Source organism: Mastomys coucha, unplaced genomic scaffold, assembly GCF_008632895.1.
Source record: "Mastomys coucha isolate ucsf_1 unplaced genomic scaffold, UCSF_Mcou_1 pScaffold15, whole genome shotgun sequence".
Classification (NCBI taxonomy): Eukaryota; Metazoa; Chordata; class Mammalia; order Rodentia; family Muridae; genus Mastomys; species Mastomys coucha.
In genome coordinates, this window is record NW_022196897.1 from 102,841,846 (window position 1) to 102,856,301 (window position 14,456).

The following is a 14,456-nucleotide window of genomic DNA, read 5'->3' on the forward strand; positions in this document are numbered from 1 at the left end:
CATCTACATAAGACTGTTAAATTGATTGTTGTTTTATATCAAACAACTTTTATAATACTTATTTTTACAAATACTTATCTTTACAAAAAAAGATATTGTAGGTATTGAAGGGGGGTCTCTGGGAGGAACGGTGGTACAAAAGGGAAACAAGAATGTGATTCAATTCTATTTAATTAAAATATGTTTTTAAATGTTAACAAATTCAGATAAATTGAAATCATGTATCTTTTCTCATCATAATGCAATAAAAGGATTTTTTTTTAAAAAAAAAAGGAATGTGAACTTTTCTTAAGATGCTCTATGCAATCATGTCATAGACATGATTTAGGAAACAGTTTTTTTTATTAACACTGCTGTTCTTTTTGTCTTTAGCAATTTTCAGTATATTCTCCTGGGACTCATTTTTTTAAACTAAAATATAATTACATAATTTCCCCTTTTTTCTTCTCTCCATCCTTCATAGACCCACCCTCTCAACTTCATGGTTTCTTTTTTTCTTTAGTTTCTATTGCTACACACATTTATACACATATACATATACTCATGCAAACATAGAACTATACAAGTACAATCTGATCAGTCTTTTTACTGTTTCTTGTATGTATATGATTTCAGGACTGACCCCCTTGGCATTGAATGACCATCTAAGGGAGTCATCCAGGGAAAGACTATTTCTCCCACTCTCAGCTTTTCTTAGTCCTCTGCACTTCTCTGTCTAGAGAAGATAGGGCCTCAGGAAAGTTTTACCTCATTAGTATGTTTATTGGTGCTATAGCTGTTCATGTCTTGTTTAGGAAGCCATGTTTTTGAAACTTCATGAGTATAGCTGCTCTGACATTTTTAAGAGACATGTCTTCACATCTATTTCCTGTTCCTTTGCCTCTCATGATCTTTTAGCCCCCTTTTATACGTTGTTCTTAAGCTTTCGATAAAAGAGTTGTGTTCTTGTAGATGCATCATTTGGAGATGAGAACCTCACAATCAGTTGTTCTCTGCATTTCAACCACTTGTAGTTTTCTGTAATGTTTGATGTCTTTTGCAAATAGAAGTGTCTTTGATTCAGGGTGAGAGCTACATTGATCTGTAGGTATAAGGATAAGTATTTAGAGTATAGTTATAAATTACACTGGCTTAGTAAAATGGTAGCAGTAGGCTACCAAAGATATATGAAATCCAAAACAGTGAAAACAATTTTAATCCTATGAATTGAGATTAAATTTGGGAATAAAATTTGAAAATATAAGATAACATTTAACTTTTAGGGCTTACTATTAAATTCTTCCTTTAATGATGACAGTGCCTTGACCTGCCTAAAATTAATAATGCTGTATTATTAAAGATATATAAAGTAATCATATATATTTTCTAATATCCATGACCTCACTAGCCTCAGGTAGCTGACTAGGTTTCCAAGTACCAGGCATAATTTACCTACTGCTGATCGTGCTTTAAGTACAACTAGACAGCTGCTGGTTAACAACAAGATATGTGTGCTGTGTGCACCATTGCACTCTCAGGGATAGATATCATGATCTTTTTACTTTGAGAAGCTTATTACTCTTAAGATCCCAGCCTTAGAGTTCACAAATTCTAGGTACAAAGGTCACTTAAATTATTGGGAAACTCTGACTTTCTAGAGCAGCAAAAGCAAGCATTAACACATTAATTAAGCTGAGAATATAAAACAATCTACTCAATGTATTGACCATTATGGGTATAGGACCTGGAAAATAGAAGAGAACATAAAATATGATATCAATCAATTAGACTATAGAGTCACTAGAGAAAAACCATACACTTCCACAGACTAGGCAAATATTGGCTGGATAATCATAAATGTAAATATACAGCATACAGCATTATTACTTTTAGGCAGGTCAAGGCACTGTCATCATTAAAGGAAGAATTTAATAGTAAGCCCTAAAAGTTAAATGTTACCTTATATTTTCAAATTTTATTTCCAAATTTAATCTCAATTCACAGGATTAAAATTGTTTTCGCTGTTTTGGATTTCATATATCTTTGGTTGTGGTCCGTTGGTTTGTAATAGACAGATACTTAAAAATTAAACAGTTTCCATTTCAGGTCTCATTGAGCCCACTTCATTGGCTTGAGCATGTGCCCCATGGGAGGAAGAATGAGTTTACTTGACTTTTGCATAGCAAACTCCAGTAAAATTTAACAGTTAAACAGTCCTGTGGAAGCATAGTCCATCATATTTCTTAGTAGTAAAGGGTTTCCTCCATTTTTTTCCTCAGTCAAGATCATGTTACCATATCAAACAACAACAACTACAACAACAAAAAAAGCATGACCTTCAAATATTTTTAAAAGGTCTCAGAATCCATGCCTTTAAGTAGTTAAAATTATTATTTTTATTTTATCTTAAAAAATAACTTGCTATTGTTCCAAGAACATAAATTTCCATATGTTAAAAGAGATTATGGAAAATAATGATTTAGTGTGCCAACAGATTGTTTTTATGGCTAGGAACATTTATGGAGTATCCTCATGTGTTTTCTCAGAGCTGAGCTCCACTGAAGACTTCATGCTGTCTTGACTCACAAGACTGTTCCCCTAAGTATTGATGCTCACAGTGCACGCCCCTACCAAGAAATTCCAATCCATTTGTCTATAGCATGAATTACTTGTGCTTTGAAGAAATTTTGTGTCTATTGAGAAATAGAAATAAATCAATAAATTTTAAATAATAATAATGCAAGTAATTGGTAAAATAAAAATCTAAACGTATGCATAAAACACTCTTCTTGACTTCAAATAATTCAGAACGTTTCAATATATGTTGCACAGTTTCATTTAACATGCACATATGTATGCACATATAGACACATTTCCTTAGCATAGAAGCAATCCTTGGGATAAAGTATTTCTGAAGCTCTTACCCTAATAGTTTGGTGGCAACTTGTCATTACTTTAGACTCCTGGCAAATCTACATAGGAATCCTCAAAGGGTGACGAGCATGCTCTGTGTTCAGTGGGTGATAGAACAGTCATGCAACAACTCTTCTTCTTTATCTCTAAAGTCAACCCATGCAGTCAGCATCCTTTCTGTGGCCAAAAACTTGCCAGTAACTGTAGGGAAAGTAGCCCAGATTCTGCTGCTCACATTCCCAAAAGCTGAGATTTTCAATATCCTTAAGAGAAGGCAGCACAGTAACAATCCTGTTGATTGGAATCTGACTTTGGTTTTTGTTTGTTTGTTTGCTTGTTTTTGTTTTTTGTTTTTGTTTTGTTTTTAAAGTTGAATTTATCCTCAATCTAGTGATGAAAAAGTCTAGAGAAGCTGAAATCATAGTCAATTAAAGTGTTTGGGAGGTATCAACTGGTTTTGGCATGAACTTAATATCCAGTTCCTTCTTTTAGGTGGGTTCTTTCTGATGGAGTCTCTTGTCCTTTATATCAGGAGACAACTGGCGAGCTCCCATCACTGGTCTCTCATCAGCCTTCTTTCTAAGAAGAATGTAGGTCAGGCTCAAACTTGGACCTTATTAACAGTGGAGCACCTTCTTTCCAAGGCTGCATGGTCTAAGTGTGATGGACATATAGATGAGTGACTGAAGTATATTAAGCTGAATGAAGAGACATTTAAAATTTTACATACTCCAATACCATCCTAAAGAACACATGATGTCCCATTGAGGCTTAAAACATGAATAGATTGTGATTTTGTTCTGATTTTAATTATACTAAAACTTCCTCTTTCAATAAAGAAAAAACAGAGAATTTTAAGAAATTAAAAGAGCCATACATACCCAATTCCTGGAAATGAAAGGCATAGAAAGACCTAGGAAATTCTCACAAGCTACTCTAGGGTAATAAGCTATATTACCTGCTATGATAACAGTACTGCCCTAACCCCTCAGGTACACAGTAGTGCTACCTTGAATTACAGGGGACCCTTGAATGCTGTATTGAGAATGATGCTCATAAGATATGTGAGCTTGGTGAGCAGGGCCTCTGAGTGAGAGACAATAGCATATACTTAGTATTTTGCCTAATTTTGCAATAAATCTCAAGCTATGTATTTGCTATAGAGCACACAGTTTGTTTCTAGTTCTGATATTTCCCCCAAGATTTGATTAATTGCTGATTCAATGGTTTGCAACAAACTTGAAGCCTTGAGTGCTTGCTTTGTCTAACGATAATCATTTATAGCTTTACAAATTAAGAGAATTTTGTGGTTTTGATGACACAATTGCTTCTATTTTTCTGGAGCATCTCTAATTCAAATTTATTTTGAAATTTGGCCAACTAAAAAATAGCCAAACCCATTGAAATGTAGGTACTCTTATTTTTACGAAAAAATTATAAATTTCTTTCTTATTTTCTCAAGGACCATTCTTAGGTGAATCCATAAAATATTCCCCCATCTGGATGGATTCAACTGAGATTTATTTCCATCTACATAACTGAGGAAATGAGCAGACTGAGGTATGGTGCATGGGCTTGGGACCTGCAGAACAGTTGACATCATCTCTGAAACTCTGCAAAGAGAATCCTCAGAAGCAAAAGCATGAACCACTCATAGCTGGAGATAAAAGAGCTCTGACCTTGTGTGTGAGTCCCAAGCTGGACTTTATTCAGCTCTCAATAGATTCCCAGCTATTATTTTTGCCATCTTAAAAATAATACAGATGACACATGCTGTGGCTACTCATGGTTACACTCATCCCCAGGGCTGGTATAATCAGCAAAGCCTTGTCTCTAAAAGGTGTTGTGTTAAAAGCAATTCTCTGTGTGCTCTGGAAACTGTATGAAGGTTCCTCAAATAAAAGTATCCAGCCAAAATTGCTTTGGGATATGGCCAAAATAACTGAAATAATGATCTTAGAGAGATATTTGCATGTTCATGTTCTTTGCACAGTAGCCAAAAATGTGTAAACAATTGACGTGCCTACAATGACTTGGCATAAAATGTCATCCCACAGGTTCAGGGTTTTGAATGCTTGGTCTCCAGGCAGTAGTACCATTTGGATAAGTGCTAGAAACTTTAGGAGGTGGAAGATAGATGGTGGAAACAAATAGTTCTTCGGGGTACCTTGTCTCTGGCCCCTTTCAGTTACTTTCCCTTCTCCATGTTTGCAATGAGGTAAACAAATGCCTCTACCACATATTTTTGCTGCATGATGGCCCAGAATTGGAATGGAAATTAAATAAAGCATAGCTTAGAAATATATACAGTGTCAGGAATTCATATGATGCTTCATAATTTTGCTTCTGGTGTATTATGTGATTTCAGAGACCATGTCAGGAGCTACTGTTCACATCTTACATGATGAACCTTCCTCAAATAGTGCAATGTCCAACGATATAAGACCAATGGCCTAACAGGTATTAATATACATTAGGTTATTATTTAGTCTTTAAAAATAAATGAAATTCTGTCATTGGTGATAACATGAAGGGCATTGTGCTTTGTGTGGTAAACTAGCTGCAGAAACACAGAAATACTATACAATCTCACTTGTATGAGGAATATAAAATTTTGGATCAAAAAGCAGAGCTGATAACAGCATTTGCTACAAGCTCCGTGTTGGAAGAGGAGGAAGATACTGGTCCAGTGTTACAATTTTTCAGTTCTGAGATGAGTGATTCTGAGGATCTGTTGCTCATCATGAGAGCTTGAGATGATAATTGCATGCTGCAGCCTTCATGTTTGCTGAGGGAACAGACCTTAACTTTTCTCACAGCAGGAAGAGTGATTGTGCTAAGTGATGAATGTATTAATTTGGTCTTGGTAATTGTTTTTACAATGTATACATATGTGAAATTATCACTTACATGCTTTAAATGTATATGGCATATTTTTGTCAGATATCCATCAATAAAGTTGAGCGGGATTAAAAAGCAGAAGAAATAGGAAGAGGGCGAGGAGGAGATAAGAGAAGAAACAGGTAGAGAAGAACAGCCGTAGGAAGCCCCTTACAGAAGAATCACTGTTTAAGCAAGCTTGGCCTCCAGTCATGCTTGCCCTGCCCGGGCGGAGGTGCCAGAATGGAGAGGGACCTCACAAGATGAAATGCTCTATTTTATTTGTGCAAGTCTATTACTTTGAGTATTGCAGTGTCTCAAGAAATACGGTCTGAAGTGAACAGTCCATCTGTTACTTACATACTGTTAGCTGTCACACAGCTTAGAAAGGATATTAGGAATGGGGTCTAAATTGGCCAAGAAGTAGGAAATGTGTAACTATGTGGAAAGTATTCAGAGTCAATGCAGGTTTTCTAGCAGGAAACCTTATAGGAGTCTTGTGTGGCAGGTTGGGAACATTTACTGAAAGCACAGAAAAGTGAAGAAGGACTCTCTTGCTGCAGTGTTGTTTTCTTTACCCTCAAAGGCAAAGGAGTTGACAAAGTCCTTGTGCTTTCTTGAGAATCTGCTCTAAATCTGGTAAAAGAAGATACTGAGACTATGGAGACACAAGAGAGAGATGGTATTATTTGGGAATCTTCTGTTTGTTTTTTTTGAAACAAGGGCAGACCGTGGAACTCACTCACGGCTGGCCTGGAACTCACTTTGTAGACCAAGATGGACTTAAACTTACAAAGATCTACCTGACTGTATCTCCAGAAATGAATTAAAGGTATGTGTCACCATGACAGGCCATTAATTTAATTAACTTTATTTTATGAATATGAGTATCTTGTCCCTTGAATATAGCATCGCATACATGCAATGTCCAGTGGAGGCTAGAAGAGGCTATTGACTTCTTTAGGATTGGAGTTAAATATCTTCACCATCATATGGGTGCTGAGAATTGGACCTGTGTCCTCTGTAAGAGCAGCCAGTGCTTTTAACCCCTGAGCCACCTCTCCAGCCCCTGATTTTAGCTGCCTTTAGGTCTACATTAAAGGACACAATATCTGTGACCTACTCAGTACCAATGACGTCCTCTGAATAAACAGCATCTTTCTTCTTTTCCTTTTCCTTTCTTTTTCTTTTCTTTCTTTCTTTTCTGCGTTTGCTGCCTTGATTACAAGTAAAAACTGACATCAACTTTTCAAGTTCTGCCTTAGAGAAGTTATTATACTGAGTAAAAGCTGAGCCTTTCCTATCACTACACAGACAAGCTTTGTGGACAGGCACCCTCACAGAAGGGAGTGAAAGCTAAGCAATATCCTTGGAGGTCATATAAGTACTAAGTGTGTGGCTGAGATCCATCCCTGGTCTGTTTTTTGCCAAAGTGCACATGGCTTAGCCATGCAAGTTTCACCCAAAACCCATGGCTCTTACTTTCATCTGAGGTTTTCATAACTCTCCAGAGTTATAATACATTTCAATCTAGCAACCAATGACAAGCTTTGCTGAAATCATAAATATCACCCCATAGAAGACATCTTAAACCTATAAGGCACTGACTGTTAGAAATGATATCCATTCCTAAGTGGTGGGTGAGACTGTGTGTAATCTAAATAAATGTTGTCTCTTATCTGTTGCATCACCCAGTGTAGTCCCTTCGTGGCACTCCACAGAAGCTGTCAAAATGGTGGCAGCTGTCAAAAGAGCAACAACTCCTTTCCAGCCTCAGCTTTTGTGAGGTACTGCCACCGAAGCTGTCCACAGTGTCAGAACCTCCTCTCCAACCTCCCTAGCAGCTCAGCAGTGATGATGCCTCAGTCAAAGTTTCCTACAGCCAGGAGGTTTTCCACTCTTAGAACATGGTCTCACTAGAGGGAAGGGGGGGATGAAAAAGGCCACCAACTCCTGAGCAGGAACCTCCCCAATGCCTGAGCTCCTCAATCATCCATCACGCTGTAAATCTCTGCCCTGAAAAGCTCCATGCCTTAAGAAATCCCACATGAGCCCCTCCCCTTTGGTTCAATTTTCCTCTGGCCACTCCCAGGAGCAGAGGCAGCTTCCCCGGATTCATCCCTTCATACCTTGGACCCTCCAATAAATCTCTTTTATGAGATTTACTACCTGGTGTGACTGACTCATCAGAAGCAGCTAAGAAGCAATGAAGAGAAGAAGGGAAGAAGTGAAGAGCTGCAATGCCTCTGCTGAGAGGCCTTCCTCTCAGAGTTATGTGGCTTCTGAGCTCCCATGTCTCAGGATGTCATTCCATCAGGAAACTGTCCCATCTCAGAGCTGTGTGGTTCCTGAGCTTCTGTGTCTCAGGATGTCACTCCACTGCGACACTGTCTCACCTTAGAGCTGTGTGGTTCCTAGGCCCCTGTGTCTCAGGATGCCTTCCATCGGGATACCTTCCCCCTTCAGAGCTAAGTGGTTCCTGGACCTCTGGGTTCCGTGTTCCATTTGAATAGGAACACTTATACTTGGTACCTAATTCAGTGCAGTTTATGTAATATAGACACAATGTAAGTTTTGTATTCAATGAAGGCTTTTAAATAAAATGTACATCTTCCATAGGGAATCTGCTGAGCTATCAGTTGACCTCCAAGAAGTGACCCACGCTGGCCATAACTATAGTACATACATCAAATCACTCTAAACCCTTTTTTCTATTTGGCACCTTCAGTCTTTTAATGTATGCAGTTTAGCTATCTGTGCATTGCCTCGCCATAGACTTGCCATGCATATGAGTCTATGTTCCAATATAATAAACACTGAGGCCATACTGTGAGTCAGACAAGTCAAATATGAAAAATCTTATAACTGCTTCACAGGTCTACTACTGCCTTGGCTCTGCTTATCTGTGAGGAATATGAGGAACAGTGAAAAAAATGGATCAACCAGGATTCAGGTTCATCCTGAGCAGTCTACTTCACAAAAGAAGCCCTGATTTAGTAGTTTCAGATTTGTATTATTACAAAAGAGTACCTTAAAATAACACAATTTTAGCTTAGAGTTCTAGAAGCCCAAATCTAGAATGAGTTTTAAGAATTAAAATCAAGACCTCAGTAGGTGCCCTTTGTGGAGGCTCCAGGAGGAGCCTTTTACATTGTCTAGGCATCACTTAGTTCTACTTGTAACTGCATCACTCAGCCTGTGCTTTGATTGCTCCATCTGTCTTTGACAGTGCTGACTCCCTCATACAGACACACTTGTGGTTTGTCAGGAAGTCTAACTCCCTCATGATCCTCCTTTCCCACATCTGTCTGTACCACAGTCCCTTATGCCACGTGAGCTGACATACTTTCAGCCACTACATTCTAGTTTGTGGATCTGATCAGAGATTATCACCCTATGTTTACGTTTTATTTTTGCTGTTGTGATAAAATCCTGTTGGAATGATGTTTTTGTGCACTGTGTAGAAATTGTCCTTGTTGAAATGCTGATTTATGTGTCAGCAGAGATCTGATTACAGGTAAGATTTTGGTATTGTCATTATTATGAAATATATCCTGCCTTAGTATTTTGTAAATATTGCTCTCCATCATCTTCTAATTTGGTCAAATAAAGAGCTGAACAGCCGATAGCTGGGCTGGAAAGTTAAGGCTGGACTTCTGTGCTGTGAAAGGGGGCCTCAGGTGGGAACCAGAGGCCAGAGTTGCCAACCAGAAGCAGATGAAGAAGCAGGGGCCAGGAAGACACTAAGATGGACATATGGTGGGACATAGGCCAGGCCAGCATTGTTGGGTTAGAAGAGCTTGAGAATCTGCTAGAGTGACCAGAGCTTATAATAACTATAACACATCTCCCTATCATCATTCAGAGCTGGGGCAGGAATAGAAAACATGAATGGATACAAAATCCTGTGACCAAAAGCAACTTAGGGGAAGAAAGGGTTTTTATGGTTTGATTTCTGATAACGAGTCAGTGAGAGAAGTCAAGGCAGAAACTCAGGCAGGAACATGAAGGTCAATCTGCTTGCTATTCCACAAAGCATTACCGCTGACAAAGGAGCACAGTTCCCAAACAGGTGAGGTAGGAGCTGTAAAGAAATGCTGCTAGCTGGCTCATAGTTAGGTGTCACACTTCTTCAGTCCTCGAACTGTTGCCATGCATGATGGGCTGGGCCTTTCTACTATCAAAACAATCCCCCAGAGACATTCCCACAGCCCAATCAGATATAGGCAATTTCTCAGTTGTTACCACCTTGATCCTGATGATCCTAAGGTATAAAAATAAACTAAGACTTTGTTGTCCATAGACACTGGAATTGGGGGCTTTGCTGCTTTATTGTGAACATGGACTCCTGCAGACAGTTAATCACATCTTTAGGATTTGTTTTTCCTTTTCTTTTTTCTTTCTTTTTTTTTTTTTTTTTTTTTTTTCTGAAATGGTTAAAGACAGAAAGAAACAATCTAAAATGGTAGGTTTGTTTTTTTTTATTTTATTTATTTATTTTTTTCTTTATTTATATGTGAATTTCTCATCAGTAACTATAGATGTTTTTCTCAAGCTTTCTTTAGAAATATTATCTTAAGTAAAAATGAATGCCGTTTATAAAGCTAACACTATAATGTACACAAAGATATATAAAAGTGCTTTTAAAACTGCAAGTCACTTTGCAAATATTAGCTAAAATAATATTTATTTGCTCTCTACAGTTGCACCCAGAATGACATCTTTTCTTATTTTTTAACTATAATATTTACTTGACTCCCATAAAAGAAAAACATTTAATCACATATGGATGACTTAAAATATCAGAGACAGCTTCCCTAAGTTATGCGTTAAAATACACAAAGAGGGCCGAACTGCTATAAAGAGCACATTGGAAGTGCATATATGTTTAACAGCTCACTCTCTTCTTGGAATGTGATGTTAAAGTTGTCTAATGTCTATGCCTACCCAGCTGAGACATTCAACTTAAGTGCATCCCAATTACTTTTCTTGTTATTGATAATCCCTAGATATTACAGGAGGGATAACATGCCTACCACATCATTAATATAAAAAGGAGGGAAAGGAACGGGATCACTGCTCCATTTGGAGCAAGATGGAGACACCATGAGCAGTGCTCATAGCCTCATCCCTCTATTCCTTTGAGCAGGAGAATGGGCAAAGGCACACAGGTGCTCTAATTGCTGTATTCCTACCAAATCCTTTCCAATGGACTTTACATGTGAATATCCTCAAAAGTTTTTTCATCATCTTGGAATGTGCTGTTATTAAAGCTTCCTAGGCTACATGCCTGCAAAACTGAGAAGTCAAGAGCCTACATTTCAAGTGGGAAAAGCTCAGTCATAAAGATTCTATTTTTGTGTCTTTAGAGAGAACTAGCCTGACAATATAAAACTGTGTGTTAACCTCTCAGGGAAGGTAAGCTTATGCAGCAGAGCCATCTCTGTTAGGAAGAATACCTGTGCCACATAGCTATCATCTACAGTTCTAGCAGAAAAACAATCAAAACCAAAAACAAACAAAAACCAACCAACCAACTAACAAACCAGCAACAACCAACCAAACAAACAAACAGATATAAAAGCTAAAACAAAACAAAACAAAACAAAACAAAACAAAAACTCAAACCCTTTGGATCATCATGAAGGCTTACTCTCTGTGTTCCTCCCTTCATCCTAGTTATTGTTTCCTCCCCTTTTCTATGGTCCTTTCTGAGAATATTTTTTACACTGCTCCATGGCATCAATGTGCAGTGAAGTTCACATACCAGGTAATAGTCCACACTGACAGAGTAAATGCATTTCTACAAATAACCCTAGCTCAGAAGTTCTGCCTACAATGAAGATACAGAAGAAAGGAGTTTGCACATATGCTTAACACTTTACTTGAGTTGGGATCATAATTTCTTGGTAAATTCGATTAACCTATTCTGTCCTTCATTCCTCAGAGAATTTGAAATGCTATCTTTCTAAACATCCTTGGAGTTTAGGGAAGCATTTGTCATTACTTATGAAAAAGAAGCAATCAGGAATTCTTGTTTCAATAAATGACCCTTATGTTCTTAGAGTAAAATACTGTGTATGGTCTAGTATTTAAACTCATAACCCTTTTAAAGACTTAGAACAGTAACCTTCTTCTAGGAAAATGACCTACATCTAAGTATTCACTTCATGGGGTATTTTCACAATAAAAATCTCAGAGATAAGAAAAGTAAGGCCCCAGAGAGAACTGAGGGTAGGCAACTGCAGCAGAAGTACATCTCGTCCAAGTTTGTCAGGGCTTCTGGATCACCCAAGCTGTGCACATTCATTTTGCTTTCCTGTCCATATAGTTGTGAATGGCTTGTGGAGATGTTCCTGCCCTCACAGTAAAACAATGTCCCATGGCCAGACTGTTCATTCAGGTCAGGAAGTCAAGAACTTAGCTGTGTGGTCTTTAACTCTGTCCTAAACAGAATGAAGTAGACATTGTCTGCAATGTTATAGATCACTTGGCATGAGCTTTAGTTGCTTTTCAGAGATATATAAACCAAAGTGCTCATTAAAAACGAAAGTCATCACCTTTAAGATAGGCATGAATCCCTCATTTTGATAGTGTACTCTGTCATCCTATCGGGTTTAGCTTTCCAACATCATTTTACAATGAGTTTTCCCCTAAACTCTTACAGGCACTCAGTATCTGCAGGGAGAATACTCTGCCCATTCTTTCAAGGAATCTGTTTTGTCAAGGCTGAACTTTGCACCCTTGTCAGCACTAAGAAGGATTTACGAGTTGTTGTTATTGCCTCTGCTCTCTCTCACACATGTGAACACATGAGAAGTGAAGTAAGTTCTTCTCGGGGTGGGACAAGAGGCTCTTAAGGACTTGTTTCCTTATGATCTTGTCTTCTGTTTACTTTCTGCAGTTCCACAGTCAGCTCAGAGGACTCTGGGGACCTTGAGACTGAAGCATGAGGTTTTGATGTCCTAGGAATCAAGTCAAATGCGAGTAATCTCAGCTCTGTACAGCTTGGAGAGCACAGGCCAAGCCTGGGAGCTATTACACAGAAAAATCAGACCCAAAATGAAGAAGAAAATATTGGAAATGTGCTTTAAAAACACACACAAATTCATTCCTTTCATCACATTGCCTTTGCACTGATACCCTCTGTTCTATGTTCTAATCCTGAGGGCCTTTCTCTACCCAGGAACTGCATGTGAACTGATTTGTTTGCTACAGCAACCAGAGTAACACTTGAGTCTTGGGTTGTCACCTGATCGCTTACAAACCCATCTGATGCTTTGGTCTGTACTCAGTGGATTCTGATTCAATGAACTGGACCCACTGATACTCTACATCCAATAAAGTGATAGGCATTTAGAACTGACAAAGAACAACTGAATCATCCATCTATCAGCTCTCTGGGTAGCAGTGGTTCTCAACCTGCCTAACGTTGTGACTCTGTAATGCATTTCTTCATGTTGTAGTGAGCCCCAACCTTAAAATTCATTTATTGCTACTTCATAATAAAATTTGCAGGATATCTGATATGTGATCCCTGAAATGCTCCATGGCTAGAGAATGAGAATCACTGCTTTGTGTACAGATAACCATCCAGGGAGAGGTTATTTCAGTGGGAAAAGATAAGAGTCATTGGCTAAGTTGTGTGAAGAAAGTCAGAGAAAGTTGAGTAAGAATAAAGATGTATTTCCTTATTAGGACATGTAGAGGAAAAGCGAAATTCCCCAAGTAAGAAAAAAAAAATTGGGACAAAGCCAGTCAAATTCAGAGACAGCTCAGGAAACTCTGGGTGATCAGAGATGAGACTAAACAAGATTGCCAAGCCCTCCTTCTCAAAGGTCAGCCGGTGACTGAGACCAGTCCTGGGGTTATTAGGCCATAGCTGTGGCCTTCCTAAGTGAACATTATTCCCCAAGGCTCACTGATGACCAATGGAGCAGTAACAGCTCAATCCAACTAGTCAAAATAACTCATGCAATAGGAATTCTGGGTACTTTATGATTAGGGAAGATTAGGTGTTAGGTTAATAGTCATTCTCTCATAATTTTATAGTACTCCCCACGTGGAATTTACATGATTATAAGAACATATATAGGCATTTATCGAGCACAGAACAATCTATATGATGCATAATTTTCAAAGAGGGTTAGTTTGCATTTCTATCTCCTCAAACATGAATAGTTTTATGTATGCTGGGAACTTTCAGACTCTTCTTTATCTATAAATCAGAACACAAAATGTTGCAGACCACAGTTACACTGCTGGGCTATAGAATATCACAGCTAATTCCCCTGTTCTGTTTGTTTCCCTTATCTAACTTCCTTTCCATTAATCTTGCTAGTCCCTAGTGACACCATGTCTTGTTCTTCTTCTAGAAGACCGATTTTTTTTTTTTTCAGTTTTCTTACATGTGTCTCATACTTGGGATTACTCTTGCTGTGATGAAACACCATGATCAAAAGCTAATTGGGAAAGAAAGGGTTCATTTGAGTTATATTTCCATATCACTGTCATCATTGAACCAAAGTCAGGACAGGAACTCAAACAGGGAGGGAACAGAATCAGGCTGTTGATGAGCGCTTCTTTCTGGCCTGCTGCTCGTGGCTTGTTCAGCTTCCTTTCTCAAAGAACCCAGGACTACCAGTCCAGAGATAGCAACTCAAAATGAACTGGTTGTTCCAATA

General features: G+C 38.3%; 1 long non-coding RNA gene across 1 annotated transcript in view; it reads left to right on the plus strand.

Moving 5' to 3' along the window:
• Positions 1-13,138, plus strand: part of LOC116092323 — a 17,600-nt gene extending 4,462 nt beyond the window's left edge. Inside the window, exons 2-6 of the long non-coding RNA XR_004119205.1 lie at positions 4,355-4,578; positions 5,261-5,352; positions 6,544-6,604; positions 12,440-12,596; positions 12,677-13,138. This is a non-coding gene — a long non-coding RNA (uncharacterized LOC116092323). The remainder of the gene's footprint in view (positions 1-4,354; positions 4,579-5,260; positions 5,353-6,543; positions 6,605-12,439; positions 12,597-12,676) is intronic.
• The last annotated feature ends 1,318 nt before the right edge of the window (positions 13,139-14,456 follow it).